We start from the raw sequence: 20,334 nt of genomic DNA on the forward strand, positions 1-20,334 counted from the left end.
TGTATGACATAGTAAATGTTTTGGCCTCACTTGATCTGTACATCTGACCTCTGTCTGAGAGCCAATGTCATGAGGGCAGATGTCAAGCAGAGACTTCCTGAATGAATGAGGGTCCACGCCTGGGGGGTGGGCAGCAGGGTCCTCACGCATCGCTTTCCGCATTCTGCAGTGCATTGCAGTGTGTAATGAGTCGTGTCAGTCTAACTAAACGTAGGATCATGTTACTAGGTTGTCCTACGAAACAGACAAATGGCTTCAAAATATTCCTGCAAAGAAATGGCAAGTTGCAGATACTGTGAAAATTACCAGCACAGCAAACAAGTAGAAAAGGACACAGCTGACAGGTCTCCTCTTTCTGGTATGAATGCTGGTCTTTGTCAGCCATGTTGTAAGGAATGTAATAAAATTTGAGAAAACAATGATCAAAAAGACACTTTGAAATATGAATTTACGGGCCAGGCGCAGTGGCTCACACCTGTAATCCCAGCACTTTGGAAGCCGGAGCGAGTGGATCACTTGAGGTCAGGAGATGCAGACCAGCCTGGCCAACATAGTGAAACCCTGTATCTACTAAAAATACAAAAATTAGCCAGACATGGTGGTGCACGTCCATAAACTCAGCTACTCAGGAGGCTGAGGCACAAGAATCATTTGAACCCAGGAAGTGGAGGTTGCAGTGAGTCATGATTGCACCACCGCACTCCAGCCTGGGCGACAGAACAAGACTCTGTCTCAAAAAAAAAAAGAAAAGAAAAGAAATATGAATTTACATGCCCTCTCATTAATTAATGATGACTCTCATCCTAACTGTATATTGTGCTTTGAGACATCAGCTAATGAAATATTTGCTAATATTTGTACTGTTAAGTTCATATGAACAAAACTTTGGAGACTGCTGGTCTCAGAAGAAGGTCCAAGCACCTTAGTCTGCCCTTATGCAACCTCTCTGGCAACAGGATATTCTAGCCTATGGATATATCACAATTGATATAGCCAATTTCCTATTGTTTCAGCTTCTTTTTTTGTCGGTTTGTTTTTGAGACAGAGTCTTCCTCTGTTGCCCAGGCTGGAGTGCAATGGCGTGATCTCAGCTCACTGCAACCTCTGCTACCTGGGTTCAAAGTGATTCTCATACCTCAGCCTCCCAAGTAGCTAGTACTACAGGCACACACTCCCACACCTGGATAATTTTTGTATTTTTAATAGGGACGGGATTTCACCAGACTGGTCTTGAACTTCTGACATCAAGTGATCCTCCCGCCTTGGCCTCCCAAAGTGCTGGGATTATAGGCATGAGCCACCATGCCCAGCCAGATTCTTTTAATGGATGAACAGTTAAACAAATTTGTACAGCCATACCATGAAATAATACTCAGCAATAAAAAGGAATGAACTATTGATAAATGCAGCAACCTGGATGAATCCTTAGTGAATTATGCTGAGTGACAAAAACCAAATCCAATATATTACATAGTATATCATTTCATTTCTATAACATTCTTGAAATGACCAAATTATAGAAATGAACCACAGATTGGTGGTTGCCAGGTATTAAGTAGGGGACAGGAGCAAGAGAGAGGTGAGTGTGGCTGTAAAAGGGCAACATGAGGAAACTTTGTGGTGATGGAATGTTCTGGATATTGCTTTATCATTGTCAATATCCTAGTTGAGATGTTTTACTATGGTTTTGTAAGATGTCACCATTGGGAGAAAGTGAGTAAAGGGAATTGGGATTTCTCTGTGTTTTCTTTCTTTCTTTCTTTCTTTCTTTCTTTCTTTCTTTCTTTCTTTCTTTCTTTCTTTCTTTCTTTCTTTCTTTCTTTCTCTCTCCTTCCTTCCTTCCTTCCTTCCTTCCTTCTTTCTTTCTTTCTTTCTTTCTTTTTTTTTTGAGACAGGGTCTCACTCTGTCGCCCAGACTGGAGTGCAGTGGTGCAATCTAGGCTCATCACAACCTCCACCTCTCCCAGGCTCAAGCCATTCTCCTGCCTCAGCCTCCTGAGTAGCTGGGATTACAGGTGCGTGTCACTACCACTCGGCTAATATTTGTATTTTTAGTAGAGATGGGATTTCGCCATGTTGGCCAGGCTGGTCTTGAACTTCTGACCTCAAATGATCCACCCACTTCGGCCTCCCAAAGTGCTGAGATATTTTTTTTTTTTTGACGGAGTTTCACTCTTGTTGCCCAGGCTGGAATGCAATGGCAAAATCTTGGCTCACCGCAACCTCCTCCTCCCGAGTTCAAGCAATTCTCGTGCCTCAGCCTCCTGAGTAGCTGGGATTACAAGTACGTGCCACCACGCCCACCTAATTTTGTATTTTTAGTAGAGATGGGATTTCTCTATGTTGGTCCGGCTGGTCTCGAACTCCTGACCTCAGGTGATCCACCTGCCTTGGCTTCCCGAAGTATTGGGATTACAGGCATGAGACACCATGCCCGGCCCTCTGTGTTTTCTTACAACTGCGTGTGAATCTACAAGTATCTCAAAATAAAAGGTTTAATTAAAAATGATAATGTTCATTGTTGGTGAGTGTATGGCAAAGTTTTGTCACCTATTAAATTAAAAAAAAATGTAACTTGGCCGGGCGCGGTGGCTCAAGCCTGTAATCCCAGCACTTTGGGAGGCCGAGATGGGTGGATCACGAGGTCAGGAGATCGAGACCATCCTGGCTAACATGGTGAAACCCCGTCTCCACTAAAAAATACAAAAAACTAGCCAGGCGAGGTGGCGGGCGCCTGTAGTCCCAGCTACTCGGGAGGCTGAGGCAGGAGAATGGCGTAAACCCGGGAGGCGGAGCTTGCAGTGAGCCGAGATCCGGCCATTGCACTCCAGCCTGGGCAACAGAGTGAGACTCTGTCTCAAAAAAAAAAAAAAAAAAAAAAGTAACTTTTATTTTAGTTCAGGGGTACACGTACCAGTTTGGTACATAGGTAAACTGGTAACTTGGGAGTTTGGTATACGGATTATGTCATCACGTGGGTACTAAGCACAGTACCCAACAGTTTTTTTTTTTTTCTTAAACCTCTCCCTTTTCTCACCCTCATCCCTCAAGTAGGCCCCATGTCCATTGTTACGCTCTTTCTTTTCATGTGTTTTCATTATTTAGCTTCCACTTATAAGTGAGAACATGCTGCATTTGGTTTTCTGTTCCTGCCTTAGTTTGTTAAGGATAATGGCCTCCAGTTCCATCTATGTTCCTGCAGAGGACATGATCTTGTTCTTTTTTATGCATGCATAGTATTCCATGGTGTATATGTACCACATTTTCTTTATTCAGTCTACCATTAATGGGTATTTAGGTTGACTCTATGTCTTTGCTATTGTGAATAGTACCCATTAAATTTTAAAAGATTTGGCCAGGTGTGGTGGCTCAGGCCTATAGTCCCAGCAGTTTGGGAGGCCGAGGCAGGTGGATCACTTGAGGTCAGGATTTTGAAACCAGCCTGGCCGACATGGCAAAACCCCATCTCTACTAAAAATACAAATTTAGCTGGGCATGGTGGCACACACTTGTAATCACAGTTACTTGTGAGGCTGAGGCAGGACAATTGCTTGAATCTGGAAGGTGGAGGTTGCAGTGAGCCGAGATTGTGCCACTGCACTCCAGACTTGGTGAAAGAGACTCTGTCTCAAGAAAAAAAAATTTTTTTTAAAGATTTGAAATCCATAATTATACCCAATTTTGGAGAGTATCAAGACTAGGAACCAAACTTCTGAAGGGTAATTAATTTGACAATTTTTTTTTTTTTTTTTGGACACAGAGACTTGCTGTCACCCAGGCTGGGGTGCAGTGGTGCGATCTCTGCTCACTGCAACCTCTGCCTCCCCGGTTCAAGTGATTCTCCTGTCTCAGCCTCCTGAGTAACTGGGATTACGAGCACCCACCACAATGCCCAGCTAATTTTTATATTTTTAGTAGAGACGGGGTTTCACCATGTTGGCCAGGCCGGTCTCGAACTCCTGAGCTCAGGTGATCTGCCTGCCTTGGCCTCCAAAAGTGCTGGGATTACAGGCGTGAGCCACCGTGCCTGGCCAATTTTTTTTTTTTTTTTTTTTTTTGAGATGGAGTCTCCCTGTGCTGCTCTAGCTAGGGTGCAATGGCATGATCTCAGCTCACTGCCACCTCCACCTCCTGGGTTCAAGCGATTCTGCTGCCTCAGTCTCCCAAATAAATGGGATTACAGGCGTGTGCCACCACACCCGGCTAATTTTTGTATTTTTAGTAGAGATGGGGTTTCACCATGTTGGCCAAGCTGGTCTCGAACCCCTGACCTCAAAAGATCCACCTGCCTCGGCCTCCCAAAGTGCTGGGATTATAGACATGAGCCACCACACCTGGCCGGATTTATCTATTTCTATTAGTTTTTGCTTCACATATTTTGCAACTCTGCTGTTCCATACATACACCCTTCGCAGTGCTGTTTTCTTAGTGGATTGACCTTTTATTATTACTAATGAAAATGAGCCAGGAGTTTTCGTGAGCCCTGTAACTTCAGCTACTTGTGAGGCTGAGTTGGAAGGATCGCTGGAGCCCAGGAATTCAAGGCCAGCCGAGCAATATATTAACAGCAAGACTTCCTCCCTTAAAATAAAAAATTAGGCCAGGCATGGTGGCTGATGCCTGTGATCCCAGCACTTTAGGAAGCCATGGCTGGTGGATCACGAGGTCAGGATTTCAAGACGAAACCCCCATCTCTACTAAAAATACAAAAATTAGCCGGGTGTGAGGGAGGGAGGGAGGGAAGGAGGGAGAGAGAGAGAGAGAGAGAGGAGAGAAGGAAGGAAGGAAGGAAAGAAGGAAGGAAGGAAGGAAGAAAAGGAGAGGCCGGGCGTGGTGGCTCACGCCTGTAATCCCAGCACTTTGGGAGGCTGAGGCGGGCGGATCACAAGGTCAGGAGATCAAGACCATCCTGGCTAACACGGTGAAACCCCATCTCTATTAAAAATACAAAAAATTAGCTGGGCATGGTGGTGTGCGTACTCAGGAGGCTGAGGCAGGAGAATGGCGTGAACCCGGGAGGCAGAGCTTGCAGTGAGCCGAGATCACACCACTGCACTCCAGCCTGGGCGACACAGTGAGACTCCATCTCAAAAAAAAAAAAAAAGAAAAGAAAAGAGAGAGGAGGAGCAGGGGAGAAGGAGGGAGGGAGGAAAGGAGGTAGGGAGGGAAGGAGGGAGGAAGGGAGGGAGGGAGAGAGGGAAGGAGGGAGGGAGGGAAGGGAAAGAAGGAAACAATAAAAGAAGCATGGAGGGGGAGGGGTGCCTTCTTAGTGCCAGTTTGAGGGTGAAAGTCCAGGCTCCCTACGTGGCTTGGAATGATTAATTTTATTTATTTATTTATTTATTTTTAAGATGGAGTCTCACACTGTTTCCCAGGCTGGAGTGCAGAGGCGCGATCTCGGCTCACTGCAACCTCCGCTTCCCAAGTTCAAGCAATTCTCCTGCCTCAGTCTCCCAAGTAGCTGGGATTACAGGTGCCCACAGCCATGCTCAGCTAATTATTTTTATTTTTAGTAGAGACAGGGTTTCACTATGTTGGCCAGGCTGGTCTTGAACACCTGACCTCGTGATCCACCCGCCTCAGCCTCCCAAAATACTGGGATTACAGGCGTGAGCCACCGTGCCCGGCTGATTAAGTTTATTTTTAAGTTTACTATCACATGGATAAAAAGTTTACAGTTTATTAACACATTATTGGTAAGAGTGTGAGGAAACAGGCTTCCTCATACTTTGCTTTTGGGATTGTACATTGGCACAACTTTAATGAACAACACTCTGGTAATAACTAACAAGATTACAAACTCACATGCCCTTTGACCAAGCAGTTCCACTTCTAGGAATTTCTTCCAAAGATGTATGCACATGGGAGCAAAATGACGTTAAGAACAAAAGATTGTCCTTCCATGGAAGACTTGTTAAATAAATACTGGTACAATCCACATGGTGGAATACCCAGACAGCCATTTTTTTGTTTAAAGGAGCTGTTTATCTAATAATATGGAATGATCTTCCAGATATAGTGGCCCGATGCGGTGGCCCAAGCCCGAGGCCTAAGCGCCACTGCACTCTGCCTGGGCGACAAAGCAAGACCCTGTCTCTTTTTAAAAAACGACAGTCGGGTGTGGTGGCTTACGTCTGTAATCCCAGCACTTTGGAAGGCTGAGGCGGGGGCTTGGAGGGGGATCACCTGAGGTCAGGAGTTGGAGATCAGCCTGGCCAACATGGCGAAATCCCATACTAAAAATACAAAAATTAGCCGGGCGTGGTGGCACACGCCTGTAATTCCAGCTACTCAGTAGGCTGAGGCAGGAGAATCTCTTGAACCCGGTAGGTTGCACTGCACTCTAGCCTGGGCAACAGAGTGACACTCTGTCTAAAAAACAAAACAACAACAAAACATGATGAAGCACAAAAAGCAAAGTGCAGAACAGTGTGCCTAGTATGCGATTATTTATGTAAAAGAAAAAAAAAGAACACACAAACAGGTATTTGCCTATACATGCAGAAAATATACCAGGCTGGATGTACAAGAAACTGCTAACAGTGCTTCCCTGGGGGTCCCCGCCCACGCCGCTGAAAGTTGCCCTGGACCTTAACTGTTGATGTCCCTTCTCCAGGTCCAGGCTCCAGTGGAGCTTCTGGCAGGGCGTGGGAAGGTCGAAATCCCAGGCAGAAGCAGGTTCCGGTCCCTCCTCTCGACCTTTGTACCTGCCTTTTACGTGTTTGCTTTTGCAAACAGTTAGGTTCCTGGCGCGGAGGGGCGGAGATGGGGCGGAGGGCGCAGGAGCCTGCCCATTGGCCGTGGGACTTCAGCCTGACCTGGCTCCAGCATCCCAGCTCGCCTGCCGGCGGTCCTGCGTCTCACTCTGGGTTAATTGGAGGCTTCGAGATGGGATAGAGAGGGGTGCAGGCGCTGAGAAACTCCGCTGATGGCGATGGAGCCGGATTATGCAGTTCTGGGGAGTCCCTCCCTTCTTGTCCACCCCTATAGGGATCTCTCCTTTCCCGCTCTATCCACGCCCCTCCCTCCAGGCCCCCCTGGGCCCGCCTCGAAGTCATCGCTGGACTGGGGAGTACAGAGGTGGGGGACTTCTTAGAGACCCTGAGACAGGACCCCCCTCTCTCACTCAATCCTCCTCAAACCAGGCGGCTCTGCTGTGAGTCCGGCGTCCCAGGAGCTGCCGGCCCACCTATCCCCGGGTTTCTCCGGTTGGGGGAGCCCTCCAGGCTCGTAGAATACAAGAGACCGCCCCTCCCTAGCTGCGGGTCATCTCTAAGCGACAGGCTTTAAGAGGCACCCCAAAAGGGGGATGTGAGGTGGTGTGGTTCTATATTATTATATCGAAATCATCGGATTATGTGCCCGTCTGGCTGTTTCCAGGAGGGAGACTGCACACAATATTTGGGAATGAATTAATGTTCCCGGATGTCTGCCCCGAAACTCACGCCGTGGTGCCCCTTGGCTTCAGCCTACAGTCCTGGCTCTCCTCAGGGTGGAGCCAGGGAGTCCCCTAATCCAGGTCTCTGATGTCCCCCGTTGAGGCTGGATCGTTCCCCAGTGGGGCTGGATGACCTCTGGGTTCACTTCCCAGCCTTGTCTGAGCTTCCACGCCCCTTTTATGCTAGTATTTGCTAAGAGCCTCGTCCAGGGACCTTAGGAGTCACATAGCCGGGGGTTCTACCCCTGCCCTTCATTTCTCAGATGACAGAAAAGCAAAAGGAACACTCTGAGAACTTGTAATGGGGAGGAGTGGGGAGTTGGTCCAGTCTGACGGGGCGGGGGCAGGGTGGGAGACGTCCTTGGAGCAGATCTTGGAGGAGCTCAGTCGACAGAAAGGGAGCACGTAGCTCCACGCTGCAAGAGTGGGGAGCTGTAAGGTGCCCTCCCCAGCCCGCTCCCTTTTGCCCACCTTCCTTTGCGGATAGCACCCTGGGCCTCCGAGGTCAGCCTGTGCCCTGCAACTGGAGTCGCCCTTAATTCCACTATGCCAGGAGAGGGCACCCTGCTCCCAACTTTGGCTTCAGACTGCGCCAGTGCAAACCCTTCCCTCGAGGGGCGGGATTTGGAGCGCTGTGTTGATAACCTCCCACCTGCCCTGGGAGAAGGCAAAATACAGCTTATCGCTCCCTCCCATAGAAGAAGAAACTGAGGTTCAGAGAATAATAATGGATGTTGCTAGTAAGTGGTCTTTGGACTTGTTTTGAAGGGGCTTTAGTCCTTGGAAGCATCTATCTGGATGTTTTTGTTCTGTTCTGTTCTGTTGAGCCAAGGTGTCACTCTTGTCCAGGCCAGAGTGCTGTGGCACCATCAGAGATCACTGTAGCCTCAAACTCCTGAGCTCAAGCAATCCTCCCCCTTCAGCCTCTCCAGTAGCTGGTACTACAGGCACACATCACCACATCCAGCTAATTTTTTTTTTTTTTTTTTTTTTTTTTTTGAGACAAAGTCTCAATATGTTGCCCAGTCTGGTCTCAAACTCCTGGGTTCAAGCAGTCCTTCTACTGCAGCCTCCAAGTGCTGGGACTACAGGCATGAGCCACATTGTTGGGACTGCTGGTTGATAGTGACACCCAGTATAATGATACTAGTCCAAATTTATTATGTCCTGTGCTCCACACACAATTCTAAGCTCTTTGAACTTACCTGTAAGGTAGATGTTGCCCTATTTATAGATGATGCCCTGTAAGGTAGGTACCCATTTTACACATGGAAAAACTGAGGCTCCTAGTGGTTGATTCGCCCACAGTTAGGAAGCACCAATGCTGTCTGACTCCAGAGTCGCTGCTGATAACCACTGGGCTACCCTTCCTGCAATCATGCTCCCCACTGCAACCCCCATGCCAGACATGTTCATTTGAGTGTGCTAGAGGCAAGGACAAAAAAACAGGACAAGACAAAGTCCCTGCTCCCCTGGAGTTCCGTTCTGCGAACATGTTTACACCTACAGATACATCCATACAAACCTTCAAACACATACTCTTTCACACATCCCACCATCACACACGAATACTCGCGCTCATGCACCTATGTACATACATACTGCAGAAATAAGGCCCGGTGTGGTGGCTCATGCCTGTAATCCCAGCACTTTGGGAGGCCGAGGCAGGTGGATCACTGAAAGTCAGGAGTTCAAGACCAGCCTGGCCAATATGGTGAAACCCGTCTCTGCTAAAAATACAAAAATTAGCGGGGCATGCTGGTACACACATGTAGACCCAGCTACTTACATGGAAGGCTGAGGCAGGAGAATAGCTTGACCCCAGCAGAAGAGGTTGCCGTGAGCCAAGATCGCACCACTGCACTCTAGCCTGGGCGACACAGCGAGACTCTGTCTCAAACACACACACACACACACACGTATATTCACACTCATACACTTCATACATACATTCACACATTCTCAAGTACTCACACATATTCAGACCCTCACCTTTGCACACACTCTGTTAGGTTATACAAAAATCAGCTCTTTTATTTTTATTTTTTATTTTTGTAGAGTAAGGGTCTTACTATGTTGCCAATACTGATCTCAAACTCCTGGGCTTAAGTGATCCTCCCACCTTGGCCTCCCAAAGTGCTGGCGTTACAGGCATGAGCCACCGCATCTGACCAAGATCAGCCCTATAACATCGACCAGTGCTTTAACTGCCAGATACCTGGAGCCCAAGATTCAGCCAGTAATCCGGGAGCTGTTTGTGACACCCCTCCCTTCCTCTTCCCTTCCATTCATCCCACAAACATTGTTAACTGCCCACTCAGGCCAGGCAACACAGATGACTCAGACCTGGGCCCTGTTCTCAAGGAATTTCCTAGCCAGTGGGGAAAAAAGACTTACCAGTGTTCACCACACAGATCATGGATGCCAGGGCAGGTCAGAGCAGAGAGTCCAAAGTGGAGGGAGAGGGTGAATCACTAGGCCTAGGGCCTGTGGGAACCTCTCAGAGGAAGAGGCGTCCACCAAAGTCTTCAGAATGAGTCGGGTAGAGAAAGAACCGTGCACGTGTGGGGATCACATTTGCAAAGCCATGACAGAGTAAGAAAGTACAGACAAAATAAATGGGCACAGATGCTCACACCTGTAATCCCAGCACTTTGGGAGGCTGAGGCAGGAGGATCACCTGAGGTCAGGAGTTCAAGACCAGCCTGGCCAACATGGTGAAACCCTCATCTCTACTAAAAATATGAAAATTAGCCAAGCATGGTGGCAGGTGCCTGTAATCCCAGATACTTGGGAGGCTGAGGCAGGAGAATCACTTGTACCGGGGAGGCGGAGGTTTCAGTGAGCAGAGATCATGCTATTGCATTCCAGCCTGGAAGACAGAGTGAGACTCTGTCTCAAATAAATAAATATATAAATATAAAAACTGGGGGAGTTTGCATGGAACCCCATATTTCCAGCTTCTCTTGAGAAAATTATTTAGCAACTGGACTTATGTTGTCATAACAATGGGCGGGTGAGCTAAATGTTAGCTGCCCTCTTTGAATGGTGCATAAGTTCTCCAAGCCAACATATGTCCCCATCCCTGGCCCGTATCAGTTGTTGATCCCTGACTTGAAGTTTTCTCAGTGGCCCAGGATCATCCCAATGAGCATTGGTTGTCATTAAATAACCTTGGTTCTCATTTGCATAGCACCAACTGAGTCATTTTCCTCTATACTCGATGTCCTCATGTTGCAGGATTCTTGTGTTGCTTATGATTTACCTATCTCCTCCTTTTGTCTTCTTCCTCTTGCTGATGTAAATAGACCAACCTCACATACTCTGCTCTCTTCCTAATGGAGTTGAACCCATCCAGCCAAAAACAGGGATAGGATCCACAGGAAGGGACTACTCCAGGAACCACTAACACTGTTGATTGCCAGTTTCGAGGAACTAGGAGGGGTTTCTACCTTATTCCAGAAATATGGGGAAAAGAGGTGTCCTGAGTTAAATGATGGCCCTCCTCCCAAAAGATATGTTCACCTAGAATCCGTGAATGTGACCTTATTTGGAAGAAGCGTTTTTGTGGATGTAATTAAGTTAAGGATTTTGAGTTGAGACAATTCTGGATTAGGGTGGCCCCTAAATCCGAAGCCAAATGTCCCTACAGGACAAGTAAAGGCAAGAAGACGGACATAGAGAAGACCATATGGCAAAGATAGAAGCAGATTGGAGTGACACATCTACAAGCCAAGGAAACCTGGGATTGCCAGCAGTCACCAGAAACCAGGAGAGAAGCAGGGAACAGACTCTCCTCAGAGCCTCCAGAAGGAACCCACCCTGACAATGCCTTGATTTTGGACTTCTGGCTTCCAGAATTGTGAGAGAATAAATTTCTGTTGTTGTAAGCCACCAAATGTGTGGTACTTTGTGATGGCAGCTCTAGGAGTCCAGTACAGATGGAAAGGGGAAGAGAAGATGGGGGAGATAGGTGGGGTGGAAGCCTGATCCTGTGACTCTGGTGACTCAGTTTCCCTTGTCCTGCCTTGGAGGTAGAGAATATGGGGAAGGCTGAGGTACTAAGGGCAACAGCAAGAGTGGTCATCCCAACCAGCACCCCAGGGCTCCAAAGCCTCCCAGGAAATGAGTCATCCTGGAGAGCCATGGGTTTCTTCTCAAATGCCTTTTATTGTAAGCATGTGGAGGAAGTGTTCTAAGGGAACAACTCTTGGGAGGGTGGTAGAGTGGGCCTTTAGGGAGGCAAATCAGCCAGGGCTGGCATCCCAAGTTCAGGAGTTCACACCAGGTGCCCATTCCAGGCCTGGGCAGAGGGGCAACCCAGAAGGGGAAGGGGAGATGGGCAGGGAACCATAGGAGCAGAGAGAAGGAGGAGGGCAGGAGTGAGGCTTCTCAAGAAATAAGAATAGATTCTTCATCCAGTCCTGCCTGTTTTCTCCCTTCTCATACTCCCTCATATTCATAAGCACTTATTCGGTGCCAGGACTGTGTTCACAATTAATATTTCAGTTTCCCCTTCTGTAATATATGCAATGCTGCATACGATAGTGCTGAAAGGTCTTTTTAGGACATTGTGTGGTTCTAGTTGCCAACCTGGATCTTAAAATGCAAACACTGACAATAACCCCTTAAACTTCGGCTTCAAGGATGGCTCCTCATAGCCTCTGTGTGCGTGGGCAGGGCTGGGATCAATAGACGGTGCATTTTACAGAAGAGGAAACTGAGGGATGAGCACCTGCCTAAAGTACCACAGAGTCCACTGTGGATGAGAGCCTGGGGCCTGGAGAGCTCATGCTCATATAGGGAGATTGCTGTGCTGGTATTCACTTGCTATGAAGGAGTCAATGATGGGGGGTTGTGGTCTGAGATCCTGGACCCTGGGGGTAGTAGCAGAGGGTCCAGAAAGGGACAAAGATTGGCATCACCTCCCCATGGTGGCCTGAGGCTGATTGTGGGTAATTCTCTGCCCTGGCCTCAGTGATTCATTGCTGCATAACAAACCACCCATATTTATTGGCATAAAACAACAATCATTTATGTATTTATTATTATTATTTTTTGAGATGGAATCTCACTTTGTCACCCAGGCTAGAGTGCAGTGGCGCGATCTCAGCTCACTGCAACCTCTACCTCCTGGGTTTAAGCCTCCTGAGTAGCTGGGATTACAGGCACCTAATTTTTGTAATTTTAGTAGAGATGGGGTTTCACCATCTTGGCTAGGCTGGTCTTAAACGCCTGACCTCGTGATCCACCTGCCCTGGCCTCACAAAGTGTTGGGATTACAGGCATGAGCCACCATGCCCGGCCACAACAATCATTTGTTATTCATTTCTTTTGTTTCACAGGGAGGGAGCATTGATTGGGCTCAGCTATGCCATTCTTGCTCAAGGTCTGTCATATGGTTGCAGTCAGGTGGTGGCTGAGCTGGAGTCAGCTTGAAGATTTCCTAGATTTCCTAGTTGAAGATAGCCAGTTGATGCTGGCTACCTGGGACTTCAGTTGGGGCTTCCAGCAAGGGTATGATATGTGGCCTTGGCTTCCACACAGCATGGTAGCTGGGTTCCAAGGGTTCCAAGGATAAGCATCCTAAGAGAGAGAACCAGGCACAAGTTGTATCACCATTTATGACCTAGACTTTGAAGTCATGTGGCATCACTTCCATCATATTTAGTTGAGGTAGTCACAAAGACCCACCCAAGTTCAAGGGAAGGGGCCATACACTATCGTCTTAGTTCATTTATGTTGCTATAAAGGAGTAGCTAAGGCTTGGTAACTTATCAAGAAAAGGAGTTTTGAAGCAGCCTTGTTGTCTGGGGGGTGATACCTGAGGTTTGTTGTCTCACAGCCAAGGAAATAAAGGACACGGACACACAAAGAGTGAGGTTAAGTGTGGAAGTTTAATAGGCAAAACAAAGAGAATAGCTCTCTGCTGGAGAGAGGGGTCCCAGAGAAATGGGTTGCCAGATCCATGGTGAAATACAGGGGAGTTTATAGATGCCTGGTGAGGAGGCAGTATCTGATAGGGTGTGAAAGATTGGTTGGACCAGGTATGCCATTTGCATAGGGCATGCATTTCTGGTAGTCCCCACCCTAACCTTTCATTATGCAGGTAGGTTCTCTGCCTGACCTGTACCCATGTTGCCCATTCCTTTACTGTACATGTGATAACAAAGAAAGGGAAGATGGAGCCTCCCTGTTGGATATGCCTGGTGGCCAGGTAGCTGAATTTTATTGGCACAGCTGCCAGCATTTCCCCATGCAAGCTTCCAGCTTGCTTATCTATGTTTGCAGCTCAATTTTTCAGCTCTTTGTTAGAAAAAAATAATTTCTTGGGCTGCTTTTTGTTAAAAGGGATGCTCTGTGGAGGACTCTGTTGCCGTCACTATCTGCCTAAATAATTTCTTTCTACCTGCTGTATCAGTTTATTGGCTCATGATTCTGTAGACTGTACAAAAAGCATGGTGCCTGCATCTGCTTCTGGTGAGGGCTTCAGGCTGCTCCACTCATAGCAGAAGGCAAAAGGGAGCCATCGTGTGCAGACATCACATGGTGAGAGAATGGAAGCAAGGGACAGGGGGAAGGCGCCAGGTCTGTTTTTTCTTTTGTTTTTTGTTTTTATTGTACTTTAAGTTCTAGGGTACATGTGCACAATGTGCAAGTTTGTTACATATATATACATGTGCCATGTTGGTGTGCTGCACCCATTAACTCATCATTTACATTAGGTATATCTCCTAATGCTATCCCTCCCCTCCCCCACTCCCCACAATAGGACCCGGTGTGTGATGATCCCCTTCCTGTGTCCCAGTGATCTCCTTGTTTAATTCCTACCTATGAGTGAGAACATGCGGTATTTGGTTTTCTGTTCTTGCGATAGTTTGCTGAGAATGATGGTTTCCAGTTGCATCCATGTCCCTACAAAGGACACGAACTCATCCATTTTTATGGCTGCATAGTATTCTATGGTGTATATGTGCCACATTTTCTTAATCCAGTCTGACACTGATGGACATTTGGGTTGATTCCAAGTCTTTGCTATTGTGAATAGTGCCGCAATAAACATACATGTGTATGTGTCTTTATAGCAGCATGACTTATAATCCTTTGGGTATATCCCCAGTAATGGGATCCCAGGTTCTTTTTGACAGTCAGCTCTTGGCCGGGCGTGGTGGCTTACACCTGTAATCCCAGCACTTTGGGAGGCCGAGGCGGGCAGATCACAAGGTCAGGAGATCAAGACCATCCTGGCTAACACAGTGAAACCCCGTCTCTACTAAAAATACAAAAAATTAGCCAGGAGCGGTGGTAGGCACCTGTAGTCCCAACTACTTGGGAGGCTGAGGCAGGAGAATGGCTTGAACCCAGGAGGCAGAGCTTGCAGTGAGCCGAGATCGCACCACTGCACTCCAGCCTGGGCAACAGAGCAAGACTCCATCTCAAAAAAAAAAAAAAAAATCAGCTCTTGTGGAAATTAATAGGGCGAGAACTTCCTCATTAACATGAGAATGGCAACATGCCATTCATGAGGGATCCACCCCCATGACCCAAATACCTCCCATCAGGCCCCACCTCTAACACTGGAGATCAAATTTCAACTTAAAGTTTGAGAAGACAGACATCCAAAGTGCAGCAACTACCTCTTGATGCGGGAGTGACAAGGTGCTAGAAGATGTAAATCAATAAAAGGTTGGGAGCAGTGGCTCATGCCTGTAATCCCAACACTTTAGGAGGTCAAGGCTGGCAGATTGCTTGAACCTGGGAGTTCGAGACCAGACTGGGAAACATGGTAAAACCTGTCTTTGCAAAAATTATCTAAGCATGGTGGCACTCACCTGTAAAGATAATCTTTACCCACTATAAAGATAATTGAGCTGGGCGCGGTGGCTCAAGCCTGTAATCCCAGCACTTTGGGAGGCCGAGATGGGCGGATCACGAGGTCAGGAGATCGAGACCATCCTGGCTAACATGGTGAAACCCCGTCTACTAAAAAAAAAAAAATACAAAAAAATAGCCGGGCGAGGTGGCGGCCGCCTGTAGTCCCAGCTGCTCGGGAGGCTGAGGCAGGAGAATGGTGTAAACCTGGGAGGCGGAGCTTACAGTGGGCTGAGATCCGGCCACTGCATTCCAGCCTGCACGACAGAGCGAGACTCCGTCTCAAAAAAAAAAAAAAAAAAAAAGATAATTGAAGTAGGAGGATCACCTGAGCCCAGGAGGTCAAGGTTGCAGTGAGCTATGATCATGCCACTGAACTCCAGCCTGGGAGACAGAATAAGACCCTATCTCAAAAAAAAAAAAAAAAAAAAAAAAAAAAAGATGCATTGGCTGACACCTGTAATACCAACACTTTGGGAGGTTGAGGTGGGTGGATCACCTGAGGTCGGGAGTTCGAGACGAGCCTGGCCAACATGGTGAAAACCCATCTCTACTAAAAATACAAAAATTAGCTGGGTGTGGTGGTGAGTGCCTGTAATCCCAGCTACTCGGGAGGCTGAGGCAGGAGAATCACTTGAACTTGAGGCAGAGGTTGCAGTCAGCTGAGATTGTGTCACTGCACTCCAGCCTGGGTGACAGAGTGAGACTCCGTCTCAAAAAAAAAAAAGTAAATCAATGAAAATAACCAAGCCAAGTCTCAATCGTTTTAGGAGGTTTCTTTGCCAAAGTTAAGGATGTGTACCAAGGAGGCAGGTTCATGCCTTTCTCCAAAGATGATCTTGAGGACTTCAATATTTATAGGGGAAGGGGTGGATGCTGGGGGAGAAGAAGAAATTTTTTAAAGATGTGGCTAGATAAGAGACAAATTGTTATATCTTTTTTAGTCTTTGATCAGCCTTTCACTGAATACACAATTTACATGTGAGAGGGGGGTTGAGAAATAATAACTTATGTCTCTGTCTGGCTCAGTGAATCTGCATTTTTACATAAGATAATGTAAACAGCAGGACAGAGGAAGCAATCAGATATGCATTTGTCTCAGGTGGGCAGAGGGCTGACTTTGAGTTCTGTCTGTCCTTTGTCCAAAGCCTGTGAATATAATGATCAATTTACATTGCCACAGTGAAATTAAACAGAACTGTTTTAGGGTAAAGATGGGCAAATTGTGAGAGAGGTATGTCGCTTTTATCTTAGTAGCTTTCTGATTTAGGAACCAAATGGGAGATGGGAGACCGGTTTGCATGACCCAGTTCTCAAGCGTGACTTTTCCCTTTGGTTTAGTGAGTCTGGGGTCCCAAGATTTTGCTTTCACAAAGAGCATGAGGGATGGGAGATGTTGCGACCACTTTTGAAAAATATACTTTCCCGCACCAGATAAGGGGGTGAGCTCTGGAGTCAGATGCTTGGATTAGAATCCTAGCTTTACCATTTAATGCCTATGAGTTTCCGTTTCCTCATCTATGAAATGGGACTGATAGTAGCACTGCTTTCAGGGGATTATTGTGAGAATTGAATAAGATAAAGATCCAAAGTACAGGATATCTAGCCCATGACTGATGTTCAGTGGGTATCACTGTTGTTGGAACCGGTCATCATACTCAGCTCTGACCAGTGTGGTTCACTGCCCCAGACCATTGCCTGTTTGCATGTGTGTGATGAAAGCTAGAGAGGTGTTCAAAGACAAGTGTTAGAATGGGTCCATGTGCACATGCCATAGGAGCTGAGCTTGAGGGAATGAATGTGTGTGTGTGTGTCATTGTGAGTGGGTGTATAAGTGGAAACTTGGGCAGGGGTTTGCATACATGACGGCACATGCAGTGCTATTGTCAGATTGTCAGAGACGTGTGAACCAGAGGGACTCCATCTTAAAGAGGAGATGGGTAAAATGAGAGGCTGAGACCTACTGGGCTGCATTCCCAGATGGCTTAAGGCATTCTCTCTCTTTTTTTTTTTTTTTTTTTTTTTGAGGTGGAGTTTTGCTTTTGTCACCCAGGCTGGACTGCAATGGCGTGAGCTCGGCTTACTACAACCTCCACCTCCCAGGTTCAAGCAATTCTTCTGCCTCAGCCTCCCAAGTAGCTGCAATTACAGGCGTGCACCATCACGCTTGGCTAATTTTTTGTACTTTTAGTAGAGACAGGGGTCTCACCATGTTGGCCAGCCTGGTCTTGAACTCCTGACCTCAGGTGATCCGCCTGCTTTGGCCTCCCAGAGTGCTGGGATTACAGGTGTGAGCCACCATGCCTGGCAGGTTTAAGGCATTCTAAATCACAGGATAAGATAGGAGATCGGCACAAAATACAGGTCATAAATATCTTGCTGACAAAACAGATTGCAGTAAAGAAGCCGACCAAAACCCACCAAAGCCATCAAGGCCACGAGAGTGACCTCTGGTCATCCTCACTGCTACATTCCCACCAGAGCCATGACAGTTTACAAATGCCTTTGCAATGTTAGGAAGTTATCCTACAAGGTCTAAAAGGGGAGGGATGAATAATCCACCCCGTGTTTGGCATATAATCAGGAAATAATCGCTTTCCAACTTGGACCCGGCAGAATGGCTCCCGCAAAGAAGGGTGGCGAGAAGAAAAAGGACCATTCTGGCCGGGCGCGGTGGCTCAAGCCTGTAATCCCAGCACTTTGGGAGGCCGAGACGGGCGGATCACGAGGTCAGGAGATCGAGACCATCGTGGCTAACACGGTGAAACCCCGTCTCTACTAAAAAGTACAAAAAAACTAGCCGGGCGAGATGGCGGGCGCCTGTTGTCCCAGCTACTCGGGAGTCTGAGGCAGGAGAATGGCGTAAACCCGGGAGGCGGGGCTTGCAGTGAGCCGAGATCCGGCCACTGCACTCCAGTCTGGGAGACAGAGCCAGACTCCGTCTCAAAAAAAAAAAAAAAAAAAAAAAAAAAGACCATTCTGCCATCAACGAGGTGGTGACCCGAGAATACACCATCAACATTCACAAGCGCATCCATGGAGTGGGCTTCAAGAAGGGTGCCCTTCAGGCACTCAAAGAGATTCGGAAATTTGCCATGAAGGAGATGGGAACTCCAGATGTGCACATTGATACCAGGCTCAACAAAGCTGTCTGGGCCAAAGGAATAAGGAATGTCCCATACCGAATCCGTGTGCGGCTGTCCAGAAAACGTAATGAGGATGAAGATTCACCAAATAAGCTCTATACTTTGGTTACCTATGTACCTGTTACCACTTTCAAAAATCTACAGACAGTCAATGTGGATGAGAACTAATCGCTGATCGTCAAATACATCAAATAAAGTTATAAAATAGAAAAAAAAAGAAATAACCATAAAAATGGGCAACCAGCAGCCATTGGGGCTGCTCTGCCTATGGAGTAGTCATTCTTTTATTCCTTTACTTTCCTAATAAACTTGTTTTCACTTTACGGGTTTGCCCTGAATTCTTTCTTGTGTGAGATCAAAGAACCCTCTTTTGGGGTTTGCATCGGGACCCCTTTCCTGTAACACTATGGATGTTTGTGGGTGTGTGAGATAGAGGAGTAAGACCGTCTTAAGGTCAAGTGTAAGCATGTGTGAATAATTAGAACTGTGTGTGGGTAAGTTAGCTGGTGAGGGTTACAAGAGTATGAGATATGGCCAAGCATGTGTGTTAGATTGAGTGTGTATGTGTGCATGAGTGTTATGTGTTTTCCAGATGGTGCTTGTCCATGCCTGACACTTGCAAAAAAAGAGAAAATGTCGAAACAAAGAACACTTTCAGAGCTTTGCAGAGATGTTTGAAGCAAATGAACCTCTGGGGACTGTGACCACGTGGGAAGATGAGGCGAGCCAGGTGGAGGGGTGTGGAGAAAGGCTTTTCTGAAGTTTCTAATCTCACTCGGGCAAGGAGCCAGGGGGGTCAAGTGCCTCCTACACACAGTTGCCTCTTTAGATGACAGCTGCACATCTGGGCCTTCTTCCTCCTCATCCCAATCATTATTAGTGGTTAATTTGTTCATTCATACAACAAACATTTACTCAGTACCGACTTTTAAGTGAAGTTTAGCCTAAACCTGCCTCCTTACACATTTTGAAGTTCAGCCTAAAGGTTACTCTGTACATTGTGAACTATAACCTAAATGGAATTGTAAACAGACTGTAGCCTACTCTTGTGCCAATCACCGAGTTTTGGCCAACCAGATGTGGCCAGCCATTCAACCCGTGTTCAAATAAGGCAAAAACGCCAAGCTATAACCAATCTGGTTGTTTCTGTACATCACTTTCCTTTTTCTGTTCATAAATCTTCCACCACGTGGCTGTGCCATAGGCTACAGTCATAGGTCGAAGCAGAGCAACACCATCTTGAATAGGGGCTGGGTAAAATAAGGCTGAGACCCTGCTGGGCTGCATTCCAGGAATTTAGGCATTCTAAGTCACAGGATGAGATAGGAGGTCAGCACAAAATACAGGTTACACAGACCTTGCTGATAAAACAGGATGCAGTAAAGAAACCAGCCAAAACCTACCAAAACCAATATGATGATGAAAATAACCTCTGGTCACCTTCACTGCTCATTATATCCTAATTATAATGCATTAGTATGCTAAGAAACACTCTCGCCAGTGCCATGACAGTTTACAGATGCATGGCAACAGCTGGAAGTTACCCTATAAGGGAAGGAAGCTTCACTTCCAGGAATTGCCCAACCCTTTCCCAGGAAACTCATGAATAATCCACTTTGTTTAGCATATGGTCAAGAAATAATGAGAAGTATAATCAGTTGAGCAGCCCATGCTGCTGCTCTGCCTATGGAGTAGCCACTCTTTTATTCCTTTACTTACTTTTTTTTTTTTTTTTTTTTTTGAGACAGAGTCTCACTCTGTCACCCAGGCTGGAGTGCAGTGGCGCGATCTCGGCTCACTGCAACCTCCGCCTCCCAGGTTCAAGCAATTCTCCTGCCTCAACCTCCCGAGTAACTGGGATTACAGGTGCGTGCCACC

This window comes from Chlorocebus sabaeus, chromosome 2 (genome assembly GCF_047675955.1).
Source record: "Chlorocebus sabaeus isolate Y175 chromosome 2, mChlSab1.0.hap1, whole genome shotgun sequence".
Taxonomy (NCBI): Eukaryota; Metazoa; Chordata; class Mammalia; order Primates; family Cercopithecidae; genus Chlorocebus; species Chlorocebus sabaeus.